This window comes from Platalea leucorodia (assembly GCF_965183815.1).
Source record: "Platalea leucorodia genome assembly, chromosome: 2".
In the NCBI taxonomy this organism is placed as follows: domain Eukaryota; kingdom Metazoa; phylum Chordata; class Aves; order Pelecaniformes; family Threskiornithidae; genus Platalea; species Platalea leucorodia.
This window is the reverse complement of record NC_138824.1, coordinates 51956395-51979489: the sequence shown is the minus strand read 5'-3', so window position 1 is coordinate 51979489 and position 23095 is coordinate 51956395.

Here is a 23095-nt window from a genome sequence, read left to right as displayed (position 1 = left end):
CCTCTATATTTGGAACATGTTTTCAACAGCATGTTTGTATTATATCATTCTCACTTCATCTTGTAGATAAGCTAATTTAAACCACTTTGCATTCACATTGTCAAAAGTTCTGTTATTTAGGGTAAGGCTCATCTATAATAATCCCCCTTTGTCTTTGATTGTTGCAACTTGGTTCTACTGGGACTTTTTGGTTTCCTGTTAATACCTTTACCCTGGGACAACACTTTTATTCAGCTTCACTGGCATTTATTTGCCACCTCACAGTTACCAAATAAATCCTCAAGCACTGAAAAAAAAAAAAAAAATCTGCCCCTCTGGTTTTCAGTTAACCCATAGCTGAAAAGTAGAAGTAATATACCTAGACAAAATATGGATATACACTAAACAATGCAAATGATCACTTTATTGCTTCCAAAGAAAGACCAGCAAAAAGAAAAGCTTTCTGATTGACTTTCTGTCTTACAGTTTCCTACCCAACTACAAATGACAGAATCACGGCTGTTTCAATCCTATTTGCATTATTTGACTGAAGAACAGGAGAAAAAGGAAAAATAATTAAAAAAAAAGGGCTGGGCAATACCAGTCTTTGTAGAAATCAATGGCATTTATCATTTATCTGTAAGTGGCCTGCAGTGGTTTTGCCACAAGTTTGTCATTCCCCTGAGAACAAACTATTTGAGCAGTGGATTCCCTTCACTTCAGATGGCTTAAAGTGAAACATTTCTGTCTGAGTTACCAGTCCTAGTCTTCTGTACTGTGAACTGAGAGATACTCCTGCAGAGGAGAGTTCAAGTGAAATATGTTTGTTGGCTACGTCACAGTGAGACACAAGCAAAACAGATTTCATTAACTAACAATGATGTGTTCTTTAAAGTGGTAGTCTGGCTCTCATACTTCCAGGGTATGGTACTCAGAGAGGCAGTAGTAGGACTGATAACAATGGAGTTTTATTGACACATAATTTGTTCCCAGTGCACATTACATTTATTCAGTCTTTCATTGTGAATGCTACAACAGAACAAGACAGTCACTTTTATAATTAAAAAAAAATAATACACCCCCACCCACCCCCCCTTCATTTCCAATAAAGATTCCATAATGAAGAAGTTTTTGGAGAGTCTTCTTCAATGTCAGTATGTCTTGTACTTCCAGATACCTTATTTAGATACATCACCTGTATTGTTAAATACTCAAAGACTGTGTACTATTAATATTTTTTATCTGAGAAGGAAGAAAAAAGAGAAAAGCTTATGCAGATGTTTTTTGTTCTTCCTGGGGATTTTACTAGGAGAATATAATTAGTGTATTTACTCATCTACTACTGTTATCTACTTCTGAAAATACATTTTATGTTGTTCACTTATACATGTAGAATGCTCTAGAAAACATTTCAGGGTCAAGTCAGAAAATACAAGTATGCATGTAACTAACTTGATATAACTTTTCTGGGCATTAGGTTAGTTGTGGCACATGAAACAACCAGAGGAGAATGGATAGTGAATGGACATTGATTTCTATTTTGAACCTATCTCTTGCTGGGAGTGAAGAAGGTAAAGTAAGATACATAGGAATAGAAAAGAACTCAGAAGCAGCTTAACTGAAAAAAATAGGTAAAATAGGAACAAGCAGATGACATGCAGTCTGCTATAAGCTGTAGTGAGAATGCACAAGTTATTTTGAAGAGTTAGAAAATTTTGGAGAGGTCCTGATAGTTATAGTTACTAATCTCTAAAAAGATGCTGAAATGCAAACCACAAAAAAAGAAAAATCTGTAGATGTCATTAGGACTAGAAATTAGTCTACTACTTCCATCAGGCTGTTTCTGAACTGCAGTTTCAAAAGGACTAGTTATTCCAACAATTTCCTCTGGGACAAATGACAACAACAGATAGTCAAGAGGAAGATAGCTGTATGATGTTGCACTGCGATTGGTATCTCTTCCAGTACAAGCTACTTTACAATGGGTTTTCTCAGAAACTGAGATTACCTGGGGTGAGCAGGGTAAGAAGTTCCATTCTGTTATATACAGATTCATTCTGGCTTTGCTATTTTCCTTTCAGTATTTTGTGATCTAAACTCACGTCCATCTGCATAAGGTTTTATAACATTATATATATAATATAATGTAATGTAATGTAATATAATATAATATAATATAATATAATATTGATATATGATATGATATGATATGATTTTTTTTTTTTCCCCACATTTTGTAATGTTTTAGCCTGGAAGGGGAATAATTAATCAAGTGTCATAGTAAATACACATTTGACTTAGGCCTACATAATTGTGTCTAGTTTTTAAGAGAAATTAAAATGGAAAGAAACAAATCTTGCCATGACCCACCAGTATAGGGAACATCTCCAGATTTTAGCAGAAGGAAAGGATCTTTGTTCTCTTTTTACCTCTGTCATGAACTTACTCATTTGTTTTGACAGAAATTTCATAGCGTGAATGATTTAATGATCTATTTTACAGAAGCAAAATGCTAACAATTTCTTTGTTATACACAAGAAATGGCAGTTCAGGCTTTATGTGAGATAGAAGAGGTCAATCTGGGGTAAATCTCTGATGGGTTAGTTTCAAAGTAATCATTGAGCTTTAGTCATTTTTAGCTATGGCAGATATGTTTTAAAATGCACTTTATGAATCAACAGTGTTCATGTACACCACATCAATCAGCCCAGAGGCTCAGAAGTCAAAATTAGTGTTTGGTGTTTACATGGAGAATCAAATAAGAAATGTACTTATTGTACTAATGGGCTTAATCTAGACTTCACTATTAAGAAGTCACACAATCTCATATAGCCCGGGGAGACACTAAAATGTAATATAAATAATATTTGCTTTATAAATATAATCCTTGATGAATAATAGAAGTATAGCAGAGGAAATATGATGGAACAATATACTGTGTATCATAAAAAGAAGGTCTCAGTCTTATCTAAAATAACCCAAAATTGAATTGATTTAATGAGTTTCAGAAGCTAAAACAATTGTGCATTTTGATACATATTTGGAAGATTTCATAGAATATATGTATGCCATGTATGTATAAAAGAGCAACCATCATGAGACCCTTGCATTTAATAACCAAACTGTAACGGCTATGTTGTGGTTTAACCCTGGTAGGCAGCTAAGCATCACACAGCCACTTGCTCGCTCCCCCCACCAGTGGGATGGGGAAGAGAATCAGAAGAGTATAAGTGCATAAACTTGTGGGTTGAGATAAAGACAGTTTAATAGCTAAAAAAGTGTGTGCATATGTAAAGGAAAATAAGGAATGAATTCGCTGCTTCCCATCAGCAAGCAGGTGTTTAGCCATCATGCGTAACTGCTACTCAGAAAGACAAACACCATCACTCACAATGTCCCCGCCTTCCTCCTTCTTCCCCCAGCTTTATATGCTGAGCTTGATGTCTTATGGTCTGGAATATCCCTTTGGTCAGTTGGGGTCAGCTGTCTTGGCTGTGTCCCCTCCCAACTTCTTGTGCACCCCTAGCCTACTTACTCTTGGGCTGGTGTGAGGAGCAGAAAAGGCCTTGACTGTGTGTAAGCACTGCTCAGCAATAGCTAAACCATTGGTGTGTTACCAACACTGTTTTGTTCACAAATCCAAAACACAGTGTCGTATGTGCTACTATAAAGAAAATTAACTCTATCCCAGCTAAAACCAGTACAGACTGGAAGGATATAATTAATCAGAAAGACAAGCTGCGTACAATAGACATTCAGAATTCACATATACATACTTCACAGTAATTTTCAAGTTGTTTGCTAGCTCCATCTATATTCCAGTCCAGCTTGAAGTGAGACAGTTCCAAGACAGATGCTGTTCTGTTGCATTACTGAAGCACTGAGATATATCTAGAACATCTTCAGCTATAGGCTACATAGCCTGTGCTCTGTATCTCATGGCACAAGCTTCTGCCATGCTGGCATGGTATATATTTTCACTGAGAGAAGTTCAATTTAATTTATTTCAGATCCCCTATTGTCTGGGATACATTTTTCTACTTTGTTTTCATGTACATGTTCTCTTGTCTTCTCTCTACATGCTTCTTTTGGGTCTAGCATTTAGCTTTCTTCTATAAGCAGCTGTAGTCTTTCATGACACTCAGTCTTGACCATGGTTGAACAAGTGATACAAGCATTTATCTTAAAAGAGAGATGGGATGGCTGTAGATGCACCTAAATAACAAGAAGTAGTCACTAATTTTGGTACCTCCTATGCGTGCCATTTTTTTGGAACCTGATACACAAGTACATTACCTTCATTATGCTGTAAACTAATCCTTTCTTTAGTGATTGCCTATTTAACAAGAATTCATTTTGAGTAAATGACAAAAGCAAACTACAGCACTAAGTTTCTCGCTTCACTGTTTTTTATGCCGTGTTCAACCTTGGTTTAACACTGTTGATTTCAGATGCATGACAGTAAGGGTGAATTAGGTTTCTTATTCTGAAGAGCTACTTGAGATTGGAAAAATCTACACATGACTTTCAAAATCAGATCTAGAAGGATTAGATTGTTAAGCAAAACAGAAAGCAATTTCCATGGGTGCATGCAGTGAAGGCAGAATGCCAAAGAGCTCTGTTTAGCTAGCTCTAAATGTAACCTTTAAATCTGCTGAGACTGTAAGGTGCAATATTAGATTTACTGTTATGTTCTAAGAAGTTTTGTCTGCATTTCTAAATTTCTCATGCAACAAACTGATTTGATCCAAGAGACACAATTATACATCTGAGAACTCTCTGTCTGATGAATTGGAGGGCTTCTCATGCAGAGCATCCAAATAATCAGAAGTATAAGTCACTGAAGTATATTTCTGCTCCCTGGCAGGTAAAATCTGCAGCATGAGAGATCCTCTTAATTCAGCATAATGAGGTCTTCCACACACTACCTACCTCATATCCAGGCTCTTGAAGCCACTTGCTTTTTGAGCATTTCCTGATACTAATCATCTAATCCAACCAGTAAAATCTGCTTAACTCCTTTGTGCCAGAGTGATAAATCAGTCAGGAGACTCAGATCCAAAGAAAAAATCAGTCATCTCCCAGTTACATGTCACAGAACTTAGTTTTCAGTTATCCAATCCCAGATACAACTTGCTACCCAAAGGTGGTGTCTTGAGGTACTCTGTACAATATACAAGAATGCTGAATGCATCAGAGATAGAACATGAAAAAAATCTTTGTATGCTGACTGTGGAGACAATCTAGAGCTATCTGAAGGGAAGATCTAAACACAGTGGTGTGTCTGCACTCGCATCTTTCTCTAGAGCTCAGGGGCTTGAATCAGGTCTACAAGGAGAGAATATCTGTTCACTTGCATACAAAACAGACTTACAGTTACTAACTGAAGGAACTAAGCAAGGCTGTTCCTAAAATGTGATTTCTGAAGAAGACAGCAGTATTTCTTATTGTATATCAACTCAGCATTTGAAATGACCATGCTCAAAAGGAGTGTATATATGTCTCCATCAGTTGAAGAGAAGCACATTTCCAAGGGAAAATTACAGGATGTGTCATACTCAGAAAAAAGAAAACAGTCCCCCCCCAAACCAACAAAAACGAAAAAAAAAAAAAAAACAAATTTGAAAACCTTAAGTCACTCTACCTTCCTTACAGAAAGATTGCCACTGGGGAGAAAGAATTAAAAGATTAGTAAACAAAGAAGTCATTATAATTTAGCATACATAGGTTCAGCTACAAATTTGAGACATCCATGTCTAAATAAAGACCTAGAATTCAGTTACCTAGAAATAGGCACCACTTGATAGATCCTAAGGTATGTTGCCTAGTCTCCTGTTTTCATTTTAGTAGGGCCAGAAGTGTTCCATAGGTCCCTGTGACTACATGTGGATAGGTATCTAAGCTTCCATTACAGTCAATGGAGATCAGGATCGTGGTCTGTGGCCGGTCACTGGAACAGGTTCCCCAGGGAAGTGGTCATGGCCTGTCAGAGTTCAACGAGCATCTGGATGATGCTCTTTGTCATATGGTTTAGTTTTAGGTAGTCCTGTGAGGAGCAGGAAGTTGGACTTGATGATTCTCATGGGTCCCTTCCAACTTGAGATATTCTGTGGTTCTATGATTCTATGATTCTCTGATCTAATTGCCTAAATATAGGTGATTAGTGCCCTTTGAGGCTCCCTAAGTATCTGGAGCATCCACATCGGAGTGGAAGACATCATGCTAGAGAAAACTGTGCCTCCTGGCCTGTCAGCTGGAGGCCAGGTAGGGAGGGATGCAGTAGATTATCTAAAATGCCACAAACATCTACAAAGGAACAGTTGAATTGAGTCCTTTACCAAAGTAATTACTAGAGGTATGGACACCTAAATTTTGGTGTCCATGATCTGAAGATAAATACCAGGAATCTGATGTTTTTTTATATAAGCAGAATTCAGTTGAAAAAGGGAGAATTATTGTATTCTTTGACCTGGCCCCATGGAACTATTAATGAGTCAAAATTAAACTATTTTTTTTTTTATTGCTAACTTAAGATACTAGCCATAAAACCTTCTTTAGAAAAAGGGTGAAACATTTAGGCTTCCTCGCTTTCCATCATTAGTGCTTGAGCCATGGGACAGCAATGTCATATTCTCTGGGGAGACCTTATTGCTGCCTTTCAATACTTAAAGGGGTCTTATAAGAAAGACAGAGAAAGACTTTTTACCAGGGCCTGTAGTCACAGGACAAGGGGCAACAGTTTTAAACTGAAAGAGGGCACATTTATATTGGCTATAAGGAAGAAATTTTTTACAGTGAGGGTGGTGAGACTGGAACAGGTTAACTGGACAAGTTGTGGGTGCCCCATCATTGGAAGTGGTCAAGGTCAGGTAGGATGGGACTTTGAGCAACCTGATCTAGTGAAATATGTCCCTGTCCATGGCAGGGTGTTGGAACTACATGATCTTTAAAGGTTCCTTCCAACCCAAACCAGTCTATCATTCTATCATTCTTCCTCACTCCGTCGGGTTTTTTTGCCTAAACAGTTTTCATCCTTTCTATCCCAAAGTGGTAACACTCAAATATGAGAGATGAAGTGGTATTTCATCTGTCAAGCTTTTTTATAAAAAGCAGATTTAGTAGGCATTGCCATTGTTGTTTTTCATCTCTGTGGTTAGTGTTCACACCACTGATATGCTCAGTGCTTAAGGAGAAGAACAGCTAGTCCCTTCACCAAATTTACAGATTTCAAAATGGATTAGTTAGCACTTAGCCGCATAGGTTAACAGAGCAGTGGGAACTGCTCCAAGTTCTTTGGATGACAAAAGCTGATATTGGCTGTTATCACCTATCTATTCTCAGTTACCTCAGTAGTCTTTGCAACCACTCTAAGTGTAATACTAAGGTTTGGCATTGGCCATGTATGTAGTAGATATAGATTGTGATGAGTATAGTTATTATTTACATTTTGTCCTCTGTGTAAGGGGTTCATAGTCTTAATATTCTTATCTCAAACTGTTACCTCACTACTCTTATTTTCTGAACTGTGCTTTTTGTGACAAACTGAGTCTTGGTCAATGGCATTTTAAGGAATGCATATGAGTGTCCTTTAAACTTTCTGTTTCTATCTAGCTGCAATTTTAAGAATTATTCTGAAGATATTTATTAAAATAAATTAGCCAATGTTGTAGATTACTTTTTCAAGTGTTATTATTGCAGGGGAAAATAAAATATTAAAAAGTAAAATACAGAAAACCAACTACAACCTACCCTCTTTTTATTACAATAAATTTCATTTTCTATGTTTAGAGAACTGATTTGAAATCAATGGTACAAGGTCTAAAATAATAATTACTTTTATGTATCATAAGTAGTTTTCCTTTTAGTTTTCCTGAGAAGAGGAAAACTATGAAAGATGCTTGTTTCTGGGAAACCATTTGGCAGCAGTGTGTTTTTATTTTTCAGTGCTGGAAAGGATTTTTGTTTTATTATCACTGAAAACATTGTTCATATGCTAAAGATGTAGACTTTTTCTCAGAAGCTTAATCTCTGTGGTATTGTGTGGAACAGTTGTGCCTTTGGTTTTCCAGTCACTAGCATTACAAAGTTTGGTTGTAGGCAGGCAAACACATAGCTGTTACTTGAAAAGTTTGAATTATATTTAACACAAAGTATTACCAAGTATATTATACATATAGTGATCAACATTTTTATGACCTTTTTTGTATGATTTTCCAAATTTCTGACAATTTAATTGTCAGAAAAAATGCTGTAGAAATATTTGGAAATAACCTGAAAACTGTGTTGCGCTCATTAAGGCTTGATCTATGGTAATAAACTGAGGAGGACCTGGTCCCAGATCTAAGTACATGTCTGTCAACTTTGTTAATTGTTAACACAGTCTCTGATATGGTTATAAGGTGTTCTAATTGTTCTCTCAATAAGGACCAAATATGTTTCAGAACTTAGCACAGGTGGAAAGTATTCCTCATTAGAATTAGATCACCGTGTTTTGGGAGCAAGAAACTTTAGACATATTAGTCCTACAGGTGATTGAACATGGAAAAGTACTTCCTACCTCTACAGCTATTTTTTTTTTTTTTTTTTTTAAGAATACCCTTTCAGCCTTTATAATTTCTCTGATATACTGAAGGAAACAAAAAAAGATCATACTGAATATTTTCCTTGTGTTTTATTTTTCGATTCCAATATTAACATAGATACAGATGGACTGGGTTTTGGATGTTAAGTTTTCTCTTAGATTTGTGCATCTCTGATTTTACATTTAAATTAAGAATTTAAGCTCTGGCTTTGTAAGAAAATCTGTCTTTAGGATGGACATTCCAGGAAGTGCTAATTTTTCTGTTGTTCTTTTCTCCTTTGATAACAGAAAGTTTTTAGCAGTATGTGCTAAAGGATGCCTTCAGGAATCTCAGGACCCAGAGACCAGGGGAAAGTTTGGAGCAAGGAAGATATACCTTTGGTAGGTACGTCCTGGGAGTCCCGGTAGACACCAAGTTAAACATTAGACAGTAGTGTGCTTTTGCTGCAAAAAAAGCTAATGGTATCCTGGGCTGCATTAGGCAAAACATTGCCTGCGTGTCGAGGGAGGTGATCCCTCTCCTCTACTCAGCACTGGTGAGGCCACATCTGGAGTACTGTGTCCAGTTCTGGGCTCCTCAGTACAAGAAAGACATGGTCATACTGGTGATAGTTCAATGAAGGGTCACTAAGGTGACTAAGGGTCTGGAGCATCTCTCCTATGAGGAAAGGCTGAGAGAGCTGGGATCGTTTAGCCTAGAGAAGAGCAGGCTGTGGGGGAATCTCATCAATGTATATAAATACCTGAAGGGAGGGTGCAAAGAAGAAGGAGCCAGGCTCTTTTCAGTGGTGCCCAAGACCAGAGGCAATGGGCACAAACTGAACACAGGAGGTTCCCTCTGAACATAAGGAAACACTTTTTTACTGTGACAGTGATGGAGCACTAAAATAGGTTTCCCAGAGATGTTGTGGAGTCTCCATCCTTGCAGATATTAAAAATCTGTCTGGACATGGTCCTGGGCCACTGGCTGTAGGTGGCCCTACTTGAGCAGGGAGATTGGATCAGATGACCCCCGTCCAACATGACCTTCAATGTTTCCAGGGATGGGGCTTCTACCACCGCTCTGGGCAACCTGTGCCAGTGTTTCACCACCCGCCCTCATCATAAAAAATTTCTTCCTTATATCTAGTCTTAATCTACCGTATTTTGTTTAAAACCATTACCCCTTGTCCTATCTCAAGAGGCCCTGCTAAAAAGTCTGTCCTTGTCTTTCTTATAAGCCCCCTTTAAGTACTGAAAGGCCGCAATAAGGTCTCCCTGGAGCCTTCTGTTCTCCCAGCTGAGCAACCCCAATTCTCTCAGCCTTTCTCCATAGGAGAGGTGTTCCAGCCCTCTGATCATTTTTGTGGCTCTCCTCTGGACCCTCTCCGACAGGTCCATGTCTTTCCTGTGCTAGCACTCCAGAGCTGGATGCAGTACTCCAGGTGGGGTCTCACCAGAGCAGGATAGAGGGGCAGAATCACCTCCCTTGACCTGCTGGTCATGCTTCTTTTGATGTAGCCCTAAGTTAGATACGGTTGGCTTTCTGCGCTGCAAGTGCACTGCTGGCTCATGTCCAGCTTTTCATCCACCAGTACCCCCAAGTCCTTCTCCACAGAGCTGTTCTCAACCCCTTCATCCCCCAGCCTGGACTGATACGGGGGGTTGCTCCAACTCAGGTGCAAGACCTTGCAGTTGGAACTCATACTTGGACCTTGCACTTGCAGTTATACTTCCTTCTAAGTATACAATAAAGCTGACTATAGGTAAAGTCTCAACCTGATAATGTTTTGAGAGTGGGCCACTTATTTCTTTAAGCAGGAAAAAATTAAAATGGAGACACCAATTCAAACATGAAAGAAAAATAATAATAAAAAAGGAATATATTAGATTTCTTATCTAGGCTTTTATTTTTGTTGATGGTGTTTCTTTGCAAGACATCAAACTCTTGCTATGTAACACATTACAAGAATGCAGGTGGCATCATCATTATAGCTGTAAATAACTATTACAAAGTTTCTGGATTTTGGACTGTATAGAAACCAAGATTGCAATCTATTTCATTATATTTTTTAGAGATCTTCTCGAGAATTGGAAACAATACTTTATGATGATAATTGTACAAATATTCCTGTCGCTGACCTTGGTGCTTTAAAACTCATACTTCTGGAAGAATTAACTCATTAATTTGAATTTTATGAATATTTTTAGATAAAGTTTTCCTTTTTTTGTCTCCATGTTCACATAAACAGTCATGACTTTTTTTTTTTTTTTCTGAAACGGTATGATTAGAGCTAAGAAATCAGTTGTAACAGGGTTTTCTTTTTCTTAGTAGACAATTGTAACAGCAGTAGGAAACCAGATTTTCAGAAGTTTGTCTGAGGTAATTGTGCAAAGGCTGTATCTCAGCAGTTCTTTTTTTAATAGGGCATTAAATGATTGACAATGAGGACTGAGGAATTATTCTTCTTGCACTTCTTGAAAAATTCATTAACTGTAAGAATGGGGTGAAAAAATCAAAAGGTGAATCATGTCATGACAGATCAATGCATGCCTTTATAACAAAGGGAGGATGTTACAGGGAATCTGTTTTGCTCACTGTTTTCTGGATATTCTCTGCATGGTGTAGCTTGCTGTAAGAGGGCAAAAAGTCTGTTTGCTTTATCCTGTTTGATAAAATGTGGATCAGAGGAATCCCTCTGGAGTAAGAGGATATTCTGCCTGCCTTGAAAGTAAATTACATGCCTAGAGAAAAACATGTTGAAGAGTGTAGGCAATGAGAGACACTTCAAATGTGGAGAGTGCAGGACAAGAAGAGATGGAGATGGAGAACATGGAATAGAAAGATATGAAAATATATAAGAAGGTGGGAGAAAATACAGTTTTTCCTAGGGACCTAAAATTAATTTAATGAAGTGTCTTACAACCTGGGAAGCCTTAAGGGGTGCTGGAGGAAAAGCAAAATTGAAGCAAAACCCCTCTTTCCTTTTTTCCAGAAGGATGCAGAAGATGGTAACAGAGATTTGCCCACAAAATACTATATTTCACTAGTGCTATTATATAAAGGAGGAGTTGCAAAACAGAGATAGTTTGATTAAGCTGTTTAGTAGCATAAGCATCAGGGATCTGTGTTTCAATTTAGCAAAGAACGTGCAAGGTGGAGTTGGTTCAGTCTGTTTCAGAAGAATCAGTTCTAAAATCAGTCAGTTCTTAAACTACCCATAAAAAAGAACATGAAAACTTCTCTTCTCACTGCTGCTATACCTTTTTTTTTTCAGAAGCATATCTCTTGTGCTGTATTTCAGTTAGCTCCTTCATCTCTTTTCTACCTGTCATCTTAGACTGATTCCTGACCCATTTTACATGGTATGTGCACCTCTCTTCAGGACTAACTTTAATTGTTCTGGAAGTCAATGCCTCTATCCATAGGGACCTTGACAGACTCAAGAAGTGAGCCCATGTGAACATCAATATAGACTGGAGGATGAGTGGATTGAGAGCAGTCATTCAGAAAAGGACTTGAGGATACTGGTAGATAAAAAATTTGACATGGGCTGGCAATGTGCACTTGCAGCCCAGAAAGCCAATCATATCCTGAGCTGCATCAAAAGAAGTGAGGCCAACAGGTTGAGGGAGGTGATTCTGCCCCTCTACTCTGCTCTGGTGAGACCCTACCTGGAGTGCTGTGTCCAGCTCTGGAATCCTCATTACAAGAAAGACATGGACCTTTTAGAGCAGGTCCAGAGGAGAGCCACAAAAATGATCAGAGGGCTGAAACACCTCTCCTCTGAAGAAAGGCTGAGAGAGTTGGGGTTGCGAAGAGAAGGCTCCAGGGAGACCTTATTGCGGCCTTTCAATACCTAAAAGAGGCTTATAAGAAAGATGGAGATACACTTTTTAGCAGGGCCTGTTGAGACAGGACACGGAGGACAGCAGTTTTAAACTGAAAGATATTAGATTCAGACTAGATATAAGAAAGAATTTTTTTCCAATTATTTTGGTGAGACACTGGAACAGGTTCCCCAGAGAAGTTGTGGATGTGCCATCATAGGAAATATTCAAGGTCAGGTTGGATGGGGCTTATGAGCATCCTGATGTAGTGAAAGATGTCCCTGCCCATGGCAGGAGGGTTGGACTGGGTGATCTTTAAAGGTCCCATCCAACCCAAACCGTTCCATGATTCTATGATTCTACGATCCTATGGTTCTATTTTGTGAAGAAAAAGGTATTTTTATTCCTTTACTGAAATTCTCCCTTTCCCCTTTAATTACTTTCTGTAATGCTCACCTAAGAAGGGTTTGAATTGAAGACTTTGTGTCCATTTGAAATCATAAAGTGTAAAAGTGTATTTGGGAAACAAGTCTTGTTTTGTGTAGGCAGATAGCAAAACTGTTATTCTGCACCCCTAGCTTCCCCAATGTACCTACATTAGCTTTTGATGTCATTGACATTCACCACATAAATTGGCTGACTCTTATCTATTATTGTCAGTTATGGACATGTGTCATTCACTGTGACAATCCCATAATGATATTTGCATCTTGTGTACAGTTTTAATATAGATAGAAACTCCCTCGAGGAGTTTTGTAACTATTTAAATCCGGGGAATAAATTTGTGTGGAAACACTTTTTTACCCTCCTAAACATGTGTTTGGCTATCTGTGAAGAAAATAATTTTGACCCTAGCCTTATTCTGAATTTTGGCCATAATAAAACATCTATTTTGATCATGATATTTCGGGGTAGGTCCAGTCTCTTGGCACTTTCAGAAGAGATTACCTCTCAAAAATGAGTAAAAATGTTCACAGAAAGTATTTCTATAACTTACCTACCAAAGAGATGAACTGGAATTCACACAGTTACATATCATGAATATATGTTCATGGAAGGTGTTTAAGTGTGTTACTCATCCAGCCTATGTAATAGTCTTGCAGTTGCATGGAGGACCATCGTCTTTTCCTCATAAAAATCTAGTTCTGGTACACAATCAGTAATAAAAGCTGTAGAAAGTAGTACTGTTTCTGAAAGTTGATATGCTGTTCCACTAACATAACATACTAAAACTACATCAATTCCATTTTATTGGCTTCCTTCTGCAGAAAATTACTTGCTTATTCTACCATTACATATTATCTAAGAATTAAAAAAAAATGCTCAATGAATATGTGCAGCTGTGTTTACTGTGATGCAAATGCATTGCCTCAATTTAAGTCATAACCACTGTGCAATGCTACTTTTACAGAGCCAGACAATACTGTAACATAAATTTTATAGTATATAGGAATATATATTTCATAGATGAGTAAAGATGTGTGTGCGTGAAAACATGAAAATAAAGATACTTAAGAATCTAGATACAATTATAAAATTAAAAATCCAGAGGTATACTCTTGTGGCAGAATGTATTCTTTGTGTTAGTCTTGATATCAAGAATTAAGAGAGAGAATTTTCGCTGTAGAAGTCAGCATAATTTTCTCTTCTACATAGTCCTTTCCTTTTTCCCTTTTTGTTTTCCCTTATTCCTATTTAATTTCCCTTTCTGTGCTACAATCACTATATAGTTGAGAAACACTTTTTAATCAGACTGATTCTGTCATATACCTCTAGTCTCGTTCTCTCCCTAGTGACAAAATATATACAGCGTAATGCACTGGATTTAAAAAAGAAAAAAAGACATATACTTTATGTTTATATATGTTACAGGAAGCAAGATCAATCTGAGGTAGAAAGGTTAAGTTTTATGACGATCTTTATCTACTTAGTGTTTTCATGCTAGTTAGTGCAACAGAATAAAATCCAAGAAGATATTGCATACACGGATGATATTTTCTGTTTTCATATAATGCTGTCTTATGTCAAGAAAAAACAAAAACAAGAACAAACAAAATAAAACAAGCAAAAATCCCCATACTGCTAGTTTCCTTCATCCTTGCTACTTTAGTCAGTCCTAAGAATTAAAGGCTAGACTACTGAGCTTCTTGAAGATGAAGACAGAGATCTTGAAATTATTTTAATATCTCTGTCATATTTAGGTAGTAGAGAAAAAGTATGATACAATCCCTGCGTGCACCTATTTGGTTAGGTTCCAATTATTTTTTTTTTTGGTCCTTTGGCTGTGAGTTTCATCACTCTTGGCGCTTGTATGTACTTACTAGAGAATGTCATAGTGAAGTGTATCTAAATAAACCAAACAAATGATACCTTAACAATGTTACTAAAAGCATGAAAATAACAGTTCTAAGAGAGTTCAAACAACCTAAAAATGATAAACTGTTCTAAGATGGATGTAAGATGTATAGCATACTTACAATCCAAGTATGTCAGAAACAAGAGGAACAGAAGGCTAGATGTGCTGTCCTTGGGTATAGGACCCCAAGAAGTACTAACCTTCTTTTCTTACATTAAATAAAGTTTTTATCAGTATTTAACCATATGTGATATATAGGATCCTTAATAAAGTAGGAATACTGTAATCTACTAGTTACTATGGCTTCAACAACATCATAGTTATATCATGTTTACTGAATCTCATATTTTGCAATCAAAAGAAGCTACTTGTTTATAAAATTCTGACTTGCATATTCACACTACCTTATGTAAACTGTGTTTTGCTAACTTTTCTGTTACAAATACTGATTTTGTTTTGTTTGTGCAATTAAAACAGCAACAAAATCAAACTCGAATCGATTTCAGGACTTACGCTCTTCTGGCACAGTCTGTTCTTTAGTTAGGGGAAAACCAGTAATTCATATTTCCCATTCATTCCTAGTAAAATTCAAACTTTTCTTCATTTTTTCCAAACATGTTGTCATCTGGAATGCTTACTTTTCCTTTAATCATGATTTAGCCAGACAATACTTAAAACAAGAGTACTTGAGCATGAATGCTTCTACTTAGGTATATCTGAACTTGCTATGTTCCATCTGAAGAGTGGCAAAAGTGTATGTAGTTGACTGCAACCAAAGAGGGAACAGAATGGGATTATCTCTTGCAGGTAGGGATCTTAAAGTAAAAACAACTGATCTACTGTGTACAATTCTTCAAAATATTTTCTTCTTCTTACAAGCCTATTTTCTCTCTTATATGAAAATAGCATCAGCCAGCTATTCATCATATTTGGAAAGATCTTGTCAAGATTCAGGTTTAATCAAGTTGATTAAAGTAATATCCTCATATGTGGTAAAAAAGAGACATAGTTTTCTGTGTTCTGCAGTTGTCTGGCATTTAGATCTGTGTTACCTCATTAATTAATTCATTAGGTAAATGTTAAGTAGCATCAAAGTTAAAATTAATCATCTAACACTCTACAGTTAAAAAGTCTTTTAGTAGAAGCATGGTTTCCATTAGACGTTATCAAATGCTTCTCTGAAAACTGCTAACATTCATTCCCCTGTTTTCTTGTTGTGTCACTGATGTAAGAACATGCTAGTTTATGATTGATAATGCTTAGTTGTTTGGAGAGATTCAGGAAGATAAGAATGAATACCTTTCCTAATTTGTTGACATAAGTCAATCATCCTGCAACATGCTAATACTATTTCAAGTAGACATCCACATTAGATTTAGATTCTTATATGGTACACTATTTCTTTTCAATTAGAAGAGTTTGAGGTTTGCCTTTGATTTGCTTCTTTATGACCATGTTCAAAGATGGAACATTAGATACAGGATTGTACATGGTTAGAACTAATTTATACAATGTGAGTTTTTTCAGAGGTGACTGAACTGTTACATGCTTGGTTGTATCTTCTTTGTTGATGTCATTGTTCTCTTTCTCAACTAGAATGTCCAAGGATGCAACAATAAAGCAGAAAGTTTGTCAAGATCCATATCTGACCAAAACATATTAATAACTGTGCATTGAGATAGAATTTCTCTCAATGTATGGACTGTTATGGCTACAGCAATGACCATAACTGCTGACAGCAATTCTGACAACAGAAAAATATTAGGAAAAAACTTAAAAGAATGTAAATGAGCTGAGACAAATCACTACGCATACAGTTATCCTATGAAATCTGATCTTAAAATAGAATCAATGTTGTTAGAAAAATTGTGCGCCCAGCTCAAGCAAGAGATAAAAAGGTCTTCAGATTTATTCTGTGAATACTCAGCCAACTTCCGAAATGCAGCTACATACACACTCAAAATCCAATTTAAGAAAAGAAAAAAAAAAAAAAAAAAGAAAAAAATCATGGAATTAATTTACCAATGCACATGCAGTGACCACTTTAATATTTTATTGTTTAACTGAACAAAAAGTTCAACATTACAATTGATTTGTTACTGTTTTATATAGCTTTATTTTGTAAAATTTCCTGATGAAAACATTGACAGCACTCAGGAAAACTGTGATAACTGAAAGGGACACAGAAAATTGAAAAATTTCCTCTTATAGTAAAAGTTATCCAGCATCTCACAAGCAGGCCTTAAGCAATCTAAACATTAGAATAGCAAGCACTACATTACCTGAAAGCGCAAAAGGTGTTACACCATTGCTGTAACAAGTGACCTAGTTTTAAAAACACTTTCAAAAACATGCAAATATGTTTTTTCTTTCTCCTTACTTTCTGTGTTTGGAAAACAGATATCTGAGGGCTTGCTTGGGTCTGAAAGATCTCTTTCTTAAGAACTGTGTATTTCAAAATGTACAACTTAAAGGCAGAATTTGGGATTTTTTGTTCCTTAGCTTTTAAAAAGAAGTTATTTGAAATATCCCTGATATTTCAACTAGGTGTTGCCTATTTTAAATGCTTTTTCTCAGACCCAGGTCAAATATGATAGATACAGATATGCTGTCCTTTTTACATAACAGATCATTTGCAAGAAAACCTATTCAGTAAATATAACTTGAAAGAACCTGAATGTGTTGTAAGTAAAATGTCCTTGTGTAACAGAAATGCATTTATTACCAGATATACACTGAAAATCAAATTGTACTTAACTGAGCATTACAATAAATTAAATATGTTATTGTTTTATACTATACTGCCAAGCTTTATTATGCATAGAAAAACACAGTTTCTTTGAGCTCTTTCATACATTAAAGACAATTTATCTGGCAACATATAAATTCTTCAACTTTTGTGCATACAGGAAAAAAGAAATGTCTGGAAGGAGAGAGAAAAAGCAACGATGGAATAAATGTCCAGTTATTTATATCCTAACTGTGTCTTGATGGATGTGCCACCACTGAGATGTGCTCATAAAGGGGACAGTGCAGTTCACTGATTAAAATCAGTAAAAATGTATTCTCTGAGATTTTCATGGAATGTATATTTTAAGTGTGACTGATTAAATCAGTTCCATCTTACAGAGATTGGTTTGTACATCAATCTCTGTTATGATTTTGATGAGTGAAAAGAGCCAGGAGCTAGGAAAATCTCCAGCTGGTTACAGCGTCCCTGTCATTTATTCATAGTTTCAGTACAAAGGAATAGGAAGTATCATCGCTGAAGTGCTACTGTTATCTAGTTTAGATTAACTGAAGAAATACCTTTTGACTCTTACCATACTTCTAAAGTAGCAGAACCAAAGTGCTAACATGTAAGCTTGCTGAAAGGATGCTTATCTGTATATAAATTCTCTGCCTGCAAGATCTTTTTTTGCCCTTCTGCAACTGGCAGGATAGTCCCTTTGGAACTCCAAGTTAGATTTCTGAATCTAGTAGCCTCACAGATGTAAAGTTGCTGTACTCATGTCCTCAGGTTCAGCAAGTGCAAGGTTGACCACATATTCCCAATAGACATGTATGGATGCACAAAAAATATGCACACAACTGGCCACACAGATTAACACAGGCAGAGAACAGTGCCTTACCATCATCCCCACAAATACATTGCACCCAACAAACATGAACAGCATGGTTGGCCTGATCCTGTTCCTGCTTTCCAGCTGATCAAGGTTGGAGTCTGCTGGTAGAATATATTCACACAATATGGAATACACCCATGCATTTAGCCAGTAGCTGGTCCCAAGATGCCCTACTCTCCTACACTGCAGGCTCCTGGACATATGAGCCCCAGAGGTTTACAGTACCACTCCAGTTACTACTACTTAGACCTCTTAGACTATTCGCTCTCTGTTCCAGCTTGAAGTTCACTAGCATTAACATGTTTCTATTCAGAATAGAGTACATATTCACACAGAAGATAGTAATGGAATTTAATAAAAATATAGATTGCATAGAGCTCGTTGAAACAAACATACTGACCAGCAACATGTACACTCAGCCAGCACGTTTTATACTCATCTCCCTCCATTTGCCCAAGATTGTTTGTCCCTGATCCACCTTGATCTCTCCCTTTTCTTGTCTTTACTCTTTGTCCTAAACATCCCATGTCTTCCACATTCCCACAATGTCCTTAAAACCTTCCCCAGGAAATTTTACACAATTCTCAAATGTTCTTCCCCCTGTATGCTGTAAGTCTGAATCCCTTCTAGGCAATAATCTCTCTAGTCTGCAAGGAGCTCTGGGAAGACAATCTTTTTGGTTGACTAATCCTGTGGGGTCTCATATCAGGGACAATAATCTTGTTCTCCTTTTCTCTAGACAGGCTGATTCTGTATGTTCCATTTGCCTTGATTAGGTTACTAAGGTTTCTCCACCTGACATTGTTTATGTAACCTTTACTGGATCTTTGTATTTTTTGCTTTTAGTAATGTAACCTAATATTATTTTTCTAAGGATTAACCTTAGTCTATAATAATCCTGGGGTTTAACTAAACAAAATTAAACCTGACAGCCAACAACCAAATGAAAGGAAATCTTTGTGAAAGAAACTCTTCAATACAGAGAGAGCTTCTGAGGAATTAATGCATCCATAATCTATATTAGCTGTCCTTTCAGGTTCCTATTAGGTTTGGCAGATTAGGTTTAATGTGATATTCCAATCCCTAAATCACCCTTTCTTTAAGTGTTGAGCTTTTCGACCTTGGCATGGGTCCAAAGGGGAAGTTAATGTCACAGGATTTTCTGATCTGTATTCTGCAAATTTGGGGAATTATCCAACTGAGGTATGAGACATTATTAACTAAACATACATACTTAATTTAGGATGTGATGAACTGTGCTGTGAAAGATGACATAATGCATATTATCCTAAAGTAAATGTTCACATTTCGTTGTACAAATTTTTTTCCCAAAGTGTCCCTTTCTCTCCACTGACTATAAAGGGAGCCAAACTCAATTCAGCTGCTGAAATATACATGTCTAGTGCCATTTCAGATGCTATATAGCATCTGAGACAACTGCATGGGGTTGGAAGTTATTACAGACTCTGAAGAAGACCCACAGCCCTGGAACAAATGGAGTTCCTGGAGTCTGGGAACTCGGACATCTCAAATTACAGACAGCCCTGCTTAGGCAATTAGAGCCTACCCTTACTCTTCTGGATTTCCATACTGAGATGTGATGAATCCCCATCCTACAATCTTACATAACACATCAATAAGGAATCTGGTAAGCTATCAAAGGGCAATTTCTACATTATTTTGCACCTTAGCTCTTCTTTTGGATCATGTACAAGTTCAGCATAATACCATTTTCGACAGGATACTGTGGAGATACAAACTAACTGGCTAAGTAGCAGCTCTGCTGAGAAGAATCTTGGAATCCTGGTGGACAGTAGGTTAAACAGGAGTCAGTGGTGAGCCTTGGTAGTCATGAAGGACCATCATACCAGGCTGTGTCAGTAGAACACGGGAAGTGAGTATTCCTTATTATTTGGGACTCATTACCTGCATCAGGAATACTGCAACCAGCTTTGGATTTACCAATACAGGAAGGATGTTGATCACCTGGTTTGAGTTCATTGGAGAGCCACCCAGATGGTTAGAGGCTGGAGCACTAGCACTGTGAAGAGATGCTGAGGGACAAGGTTTTTTTAAACTGGAGAAGAGAAGGCTTTGAGAGGACCTAAGAGCAGTTTCCCAGTGTGTAAAAGAGGGTTACTGACAGTGCTAGGCTTTTTACTGAAATGCATGGTGGGAGACCAAGGGGCAGTGGCCATAAACTGAAATGAGAGATTGTGACTGGATATAATGAAAACAAAATCTGTGTGAAGATAATTAGGCAGTGGAAAAAGAAGTTGAGGCTGGGGGTGTAGGTAGGAGTAGATGTTGTTTTAATTTTTGGTGTTGATTTATTTTAATTGGCAATGATTTAAATTAATTTCCCCAATTTAAGTCTGTTTTGTGTGTGACAGTAATTGGTAAACAATCTCACTGTCTTTGTCTCGACCCATGAGGGTTTTTTGTCTTATTTTCTCCCCCTGTCCTGTTGAGGAGGGGGAGTAAGTAAATGGCTGGGTGGGGGTCTGGCGGCTGGCCAAAATTAACCCATCACATTAGGTTACATAATTAGAATACAGCAGCCTATATTCATTATCCCTGCTCACTACTACATTAGATGGTTTGCCATATTGAGTTATAGGGAAAGAAAAAAAAAAAAAAAAAAAAAGGAAGAAAAAAAACTTTCATCACCAAAGTGTTCAGGTGAGTTTTTATGTATCTCTCTTAGGCACATGCATTCAATCTGGTTTTTGTTTCATGGGCTTAAAGGCTATTTTTAACATCTTTTAACAAACTTTAATAAATTTTCCCCAAAATATTTCTATTTAATTGCATCATATTTATTTCTTACCTAAGACAAAATTAGCACAGTCAAGCTCTGTCTTTTCTTCAGGACAAATTATCCATAATTTCTGAAAATACGTCAGTCCCTGAAGAATGAAAAATGAGTGTTTGATTGGGAAAGTGCCATTCTGTATGGTTGCCGATGTATAAAGTATGTGATATTGGAGGGCAATAGACTGTTGACAAATTGAAAATAATAATACTGGGAGCAGTTTGCATGCTTTTGGTGCTAAAGTAATTTTTTCCCCCTTTTTTAAACATTCTGAGTAGATAGACAGAGTACGGGAATCCTTATTGGTGTGGAAAGATAGATTCTCTGAGTTCCTTCAAACTTTGAACTCGGAGCAGATGATACTACCTCATTATTTCAGCTCTTGAAAGTTTATATGACTTAGCCTCTGGATTTCAACAGGGCTATTTTGTCTAGTGATTTGTGCTAACTCATCATGAAACAAGAACTCTCAAAGACTACTCAAGACTATAAAAATGGAGAATCCTGAGGATCTTCAGTGAAATAATTTTCCCCCTGAGAGAAGTGTACAGGACAAAATAAAAAGAATAAGCAGAAAAACTTAGGTTAATACTACTGGGATTTTTTACCAGTGGAAAGCACTTAAAGAGTGCTTTACTCTCCGTATAGAATCCTTCAAATAGCAGATAATAAGAATCAGATTCAATTCAGTAAAGTTTAACTGTCTAAGATATATTTCATGAACATAACAAGATCTGGGTTGCTGTTGTAGTCACTTGATGAGACAGGCAATCACAGGAGGAACTTTAATCCACCTGTCTTTACATGGAATGACCGACCTCTACTTAAGTATTAAACAGACACCTGGGAGGGATTCTGAGTTCCCCAACCTTAGCGTGACCCTTAACAATGTTTTCTTGCATGCAGACACTGTCTGTGGGCCCTGGCGTCCATGGGAAGGAACCACTGAGGTGGAGTGAATGCACCATAATTATTTTTTAAATTGATAATCAAAGAAACTAAGTACTGAATAAAGCTTGGTACAGCTATCTCTTCTCACTGATCACAGAGAAAAGGGTATTTTAAAATAGACACTTAACATCATACTGTGGAAGCGAGATGGCATGCTGAAAAAAATTGAAAATATTAGGAAAAAGAGAGGTTAAGGATGACTGTAATTTCAGTATTTTAATTTGCTATTATCCAAAGTAATTTCAACATTTTTTTTTTCTAATAAGAAAAGAAAAAAGTTAGAAAAAAGGAGCACTACACTGTGAAGTTTGAATGGAAAGTCTTACTTTTACAGTACAGTTGCTAGAAGACCTATGCTTCAACCAGATAGGAAATTAAATGATGTCTGATTTAAAAAAAAAAAAACAAACAAAACCAACCAACCAAAAAACCAACCCCTCAAAAAACCAACAATCATAGAATCATTAAGGCTGGAAAATACCCTTAAGATCATCAAGTCCAATCGTTAACCTAGCACTGACAAGTCCACCACTATACCATGTCCTCAAGCACCATGTCTACCCATCTGTTAAATACCTCCAGGGAGGGAGACTCAACCACTTCCCTGGGCAGCCTGGTCCAATGCCTGACTACCCTTTCGGTGAAGAAGTTTTTCCTAATATCTGACCTAAACCTCCCCTGGTGCAGCTTGAGGCCGTTTCCTCTCGTCCTATAGTTTGTTACTAGGGAGAAGAGACCGACCCCCACCTCACTACAACCTCCTTTCAGGTAGCTGTAGAAAGCAAGAAGGTCTCCCCTCAGACTCCTCTTCTCCAGACTAAACAAACCCAGATCCCTCAGCCATTCCTCATAACACTTGTTCTCTAGACCCTTCACCAACTTCGTTGCCCTTCTCTGGACACACTCAGCACCTCAATGTCCTTCTTGTAGTGAGGGGCCCAAAACTCAACACAGTACTCGAGGTGCGGCCTCACCAG